Here is a 6000-nt window from a genome sequence, read left to right on the forward strand (position 1 = left end):
CTCTTTTCTTCTTCCCAGAATCAGGAGTGGACCTGGGCATGCCTGAATAAGGCCACTTTCTCTAACATCTGCCCTCTTACAGCAATCATCACAATATTTTAATCTCTGTGGATCAGGCTGTAACTCATAGCTTCAATTGCTATTCTTAGCCTCTGTTTATTTCTTGCTTTGTCAGTCTTCGCAGACCAAACTTCTGGCAAGATTATCATTATGAAAAGCATTACAGAGATACATCAATTTCTGCCACATTACTATTGCATGACATTTCTTACTGTACAATTTATGGGAGATTCCCTCTTTTCTTTCAGAAAGCACTGAAAAGGATAGCAAAATCAGTTCTTTCTGCATGCTGAAGGTTTTGAATCACCTACAACATGGAGGTGCTTGCTTACTTAAGGGCATTTGATGATTGGTGGCTAATCCTAAGTAAAATGTGTGTCTTTATAAGGTCTTGGTAAGGCCACCCTTGGAATACTGCATTCAGTTTTGGTCACCACGATGCAAAAAGGATGTTGAGACTCTAGAAAGAGTGCAGAGAAGAGCAACAAAGATGATAAGAGAACTGGAGGCTAAAACATATGAAGAATGGTTGCAGGAGCTGGGCATGGCTAGTTTAATGAAAAGAAGGACCAGGAAGACGTGATAGCAGTGTTCCAATATCTCAGGGGTTACCACAAAGAAGAAAGAGTCAACCAAAAACACCTTAGGGTAGAACAAGAAACAATGGGTGGAAACTAAACAAGGAGAGAAATAACTTAGAACTAAGGAGAAATTTCCTGAAAGTTAGAACAATTAATCAATGGAACAGCCTGAAAGAGGGAAAGGTTGCGAATGCTCCAACACTGGAAGTTTTTAAGATGATGTTAGATTACAATCTGACTGAAGTAGTGTAGGGTTTCCTGCCTAAGTAGGGAGTTGGACTAGACATCCTCCAAAGTCCCTTCCAACTCTGTTGTTATTACAAATATTATTACAATTCCTGCATTGTGGAAGGGATGGGGCAGGATTCATATGAGATTTAAGTTCCAACAAACTTACAATTATCATGTAGTGTACAAGATAAATTAGCCCTTACAAAAATATACTAAAAATAAAAGACAATCATAACACAGGATCTTCATTACTTTCGTGTTGGAAAAATGCAATGATAGTAATTAAAGATCCTTATGGCACTACCCTAGTTTGTTTACAAAAAAAAAAAAGCCATCCAGAAGAACTGGAGGTCAGCAGAGTCAGGACAAACTGTACCCCAACAAAAAAAAACCTATACAGTGTTCCCTCGATTTTTGCGGGGAATGCGTTCCGAGACCGCCCGCGAAAGTCGAATTTCCACGAAGTAGAGATGAGGAAGTAAATACACTATTTTTGGCTATGGACAGTATCACAAGCCATCCCTTAACACTTTAAACCCCTAAATTACCATTTCCCATTCCCTTAACAACCATTTACTCACCGTTATTACTGGTACTCACCATTGAATAAGACACTTAGTGATCCTGATATTTATAAACATAATTATTTATTAACAATTTTTGTTGTTGTTATTTGTTTGCAAAAATTATTAGTTTGGCGATGACATATGACATCATCGGGCGGGAAAAACTGTGGTATAGAAAAAAACCTGCGAAGTATTTTTTAATTAATATTTTTTGAAAACCTGTGGTATAGGCTATTTGCGAAGTTCGAACCTGCGAAAATCGAGGGAACACTGTACTACAAAATCCTACCCATTTGCTTTCCTAACTCACCACCCATCTCAATGGATTCTTCATAAATGAACCCTTTGTGACTAATGACATCACCAGGTTTACAGGTTCTTTCCAGGGGTGGATTGCTGCCGGTTTGGGTCGGTACTTTAGAACCGGTAGCAGAAATTTGGTGCTGCTCGCCAAACTGGCAGCAATGACTGGCAGTCCACGCTCCTGAACCAGTCTCCAGTCACTGCAGATTACAAACACACACACACACACACACCATTTGTGCATGAAAAAAGGCTTCTGTGTATGTGCAGAGGATCATTTCTAAGCGATACGTACATGTGCAAAATATGCACTTCCATCACAATGCAAACCAGTAGGGAAGGTAAGCAGAACCCAGGAGTAGGCTACTACCTGGACGGGGGAGGGAATGCAGTGTGGTGTCAAAAATGGAGCTCCACCCCTGAACACCCAATTTACACTGAAAAATGTTGAAAGAAAATGCATAAGCCACGCCCACAGTGTGGTAGTAAAAGTTTTGGTAGCCCTTCACTGGGGACAACATAGTGGAGTAGCGAAAATGGAGCTCCACCCCAGAGCACCCAATGTGCACTGAAAGATGTTGAAAGAAAATGCAGGGCGTCCTGCATAAGCCACGCCCACAGTGTGGTAGTAAATATTTTGGTAGCCCTTCAGTGGTAGAACCCATCCCTGGTTCTTTTCTTCAGGGTGAAGGGCTCCCCTGAAGTTGCCAGGAGAATAGAGAACAATAAATGGAATTCTGGAACAATGCAATGTCCGAGTTCTAATTTTACCACTCAAATATAACTGGTTGAAAACAAGACCCTTGACATCTTTGAATTAAAAAATAAAAATCCCTATTTTGAAATAGGCATTTCCTTTTTTGAGGTCTGAACTAGTTTGCCTTGCAAATATCAAAGATACACAATTTCCTAGTATATAAAATCACATGAATACTTTTCATGTCAATCCTAAAATACATTAGACACTAAACACACACACACGATAGAGCAAGCCCTACCCAAAACCCTCACTTCCATAAAAACATCCACAAGTGTGTCCCATACCTCTCCCTGTCTCTGCTGTTTGCTCTCCTTTTTCCTGCATTCCTTCTTCACCCATTGCCAAAAATTGAACTGGCAAAGATGTTGGAATAAAATCTGCTTTGGCTTTTTGCTATTCTGGGAGGCTTTATTTTAAAAAGGTCAACAACATCAGGCTTTGTTTTAAAAGCCTGGTGTTGACCTTTACATTTAAAAAAGATCAACAGCAGCAGCAGCAAAAGTGGACAATCCCTGCTCTTAAGGACACATGGTTTGAAACCTTTAAACTTGCTTCCTTTCCTGGATCTTTCTACATAAAGGTGCCCAAGCACCAGCTGCATTGGAGAAGCAGGAGCAGAGATAATCTGGGTTCAGGTCTCCAAGGTCTTTTGCTCAGTCTGGTACTTACCTGGTCCTCAGATCAGGAGATCTTCTTCTGGACAGTCAAGATTCTTGAGGAAGCTCCCTACAGAGGCAGGAGGCAGCACCTTTATCCCTAGATGTGTGAGAGTGTGTATGAATGAGAGAGTGAGTGAGTGAATGAGAGAGAGAAAGTGTGTGCGCGCGTGTGACAGGCAGGTGTGTGTATATGTGTGACTTGAAAAACCTGCACCACAGGCAGGCTGAAACTTAAAGCAGTTGCTTAGTCCCTTTCCCTGCTGGCAATTCAGGTTTGGCAGTCAGCTTGCATGTGCTGGAAAATATCTATCTATCTCCAAATCGGTCTGCTGAAGTGAGCTGCAGTTCCCTCGCTCTTTCCCTGCAATGAAGCAGGCTCGCTTTGGAACGGATGAAAGAGCAAGCATAAAGCAGGGGGGAGGGAGGAGGAGCAGGGACAGATTTTGGGCTCCACTCCCCGAAAGCAGAGATGCTGCAATCCTTCCAAGAGTCTCTCGCTGCTGCTGAAATCCTTATCAGGAGTTGGACTTCTGCCACTGTCGGTGTCATCCTGCCAGTTGCCCCACGAAACCACAAGTCACTTCCCTTTGGGGATAGAACGTTCGCTTGCCAAAGTCAGAGAGAAGGGAGGCACATGTCTGCTGCAACTTCGATTCCGATAGACGCAAAGGGACTCAGTTCGTCTACACCCAGGATCTGGGCAGGGTCGTTTGCTCAGAATTTATTAAATTTATTTATTTGTTTGTTTGTTTGTTTGTTTACTTATTTACTTATTTACTTATTTACTTATTTACTTATTTACTTATTTACTTATTTACTTATTTACTTATTTACTTACTTACTTACTTATTTATTTAGTCCAATACACAATGAGGGGTTTAGTGGGTATATATCTATATACACATAGTAAAATACATGATGATGGTTATAGAGGAGATACTCATAGTAAAATATATTTAAGAAATAATAGAAAAGAAGATATAGTAATAGAACATATCAACGAAGAAATAGAAGAAGAGATATAGGAATAGAAGAAAGGTATAGGAGATATAGGAGAGGAATAGGACAGGGGACGGAAGGCACTCTAGTGCACTTGCACTCGCCCCTTACTGACCTCTTAGGAATCTGGATAGGTCAACCGTGGATAATCTAAGGGTAAAGTGCTGGGGGTTTGGGGATGACACTGTGGAGTCCGGTAATGAGTTCCACGCTTCGACAACTTGGTTACTGAAGTAATATTTTTTACAGTCAAGTTTGGAGCGGTTAATATTAAGTTTAAATCTGTTGTGTGCTCTTGTGTTGTTGTGGTTGAAGCTGAAGTAGTCGCCGACAGGCAGGACGTTGCAGCATATGATCTTGTGGGCAATACTTAGATCTTGTTTAAGGCGTCTTAGTTCTAGGCTTTCTAGACCCAGGATTGAGAGTCTAGGGAATTCTGTTTTGAGTGGAGGAGTGTCCAAATGTCTTTGGACATTTTCAAGGGTGTTGATGTCTGAGATGCGATATGGGTTCCAAACGGATGAGCTGTATTCGAGGATGGGTCTGGCAAACATTTTGTAAGCTCTGGTAAGTAGTGTGAGATTGCCAGAGCAGAAGCTACGTAGGATTAGGTTTACAACTCTTGAAGCCTTCTTGGCTATGTAGACACTAAATTACACAAGAAGAGAAGAGAAGAACTTTATTGGCCAAGTGTGATTGGACACACAAGGAATTTGTCTCTGTGCATGAGCTCTCGGTGTACATTAACACAATAAAATAATATAATCATAAGATGCCAACATAGTAATATAGTAGTAAAGATGAAAAGGATAATAGTAATACAGCCACACAACATGGGTAAACATTCTTATATACTGTGTGTTATGTTCCTTTAAAAGAAATAAAGGGAAAATCACTGATTGGTTAAGACGCGGCTAGGTTTAGATTGCCGCCAAAAATAAACGGTTGTCAGAAAAAGTTCTAAGGGTAAAGTCTTGGGGGTTGGAGGCCCTTCTGTGTTGGGCAGGGGGAAGGCCCAACTCCCAACTGGTCCCACTCCCTCAAGGTTGAGGAAGGACAGGCAAGGTGGAAAGTAGGCTGCTTCAGAACACTGGCTTCCATTTCACATGGGATGGGATGGGACGGGACACAATTTTGATACAGAGTCTGGAAGCTTTGCTAGGCGTCCGGAAACTCCGTTATTTTATGCCACAGTTTCCATTCCACCACTTTCCAAAGTTGCCTGGGAAAGTCCTTCAAGGTTTCGGGCATGGAAGACCTCCGTAGAGATGGTGAGGTGTTAAATCTCCACCTCCTGCTGCAAACAAGAACTTCCAACTGAGCTGCAGCTTTTAGAGCTGAGAGTTTGGGCAGCTGCTGAACAATGAATAACGTATCTGGAGGCCCAAAGATTATAGTCAATATACACTGCTCAAAAGAAAAAATAAAGGAAACACTCAAATAACACACCCTAGGTCTGAATGAATGAAATATTCCCATTGAATACTTTGTTCTGTACAAAGTTGAATGTGCTGACAACATGTGAAATTGATTGTCAATCTGTGTTGCTTCCTAAGTGGACAGTTTGATTTCACAAAGTTTGATTTACTTGGAGTTATATCATGTTGTTTAAGTGTTCTGTTTATTTTTTTGAGCAGTGTATATTCAGTATATTCAAGCCACTTATTTCACTTAGAAAGTATTATTTAAAGAAATCATTATTTAATTTATTTATTTATCAGAGATAGGCTGAAGTCCAGGCTCAGGAGAATGGTCAAGCAGATCTTTCAATGCCACATCATTTGTTTTTCCATATGTTCCAATCAGTCAAAAGTTCTCTATTATTATATGGAAATATGCAT

The 6000-nt window shown here is 40.8% G+C and overlaps 1 protein-coding gene across 1 annotated transcript in view; it reads right to left on the reverse strand.

The window, feature by feature from the left end:
- Positions 1–3223, reverse strand: part of HOPX (HOP homeobox) — a 40497-nt gene extending 37274 nt beyond the window's left edge. The window contains exon 1 of the mRNA XM_070736181.1: positions 3171–3223. The gene's annotated coding sequence lies outside the window, so the exon portion shown is untranslated. The remainder of the gene's footprint in view (positions 1–3170) is intronic.
- Between the last annotated feature and the right edge of the window lie 2777 nt (positions 3224–6000).

The sequence above is a fragment of the Erythrolamprus reginae genome, chromosome 2, assembly GCF_031021105.1.
Source record: "Erythrolamprus reginae isolate rEryReg1 chromosome 2, rEryReg1.hap1, whole genome shotgun sequence".
NCBI lineage: Eukaryota > Metazoa > Chordata > Lepidosauria > Squamata > Dipsadidae > Erythrolamprus > Erythrolamprus reginae.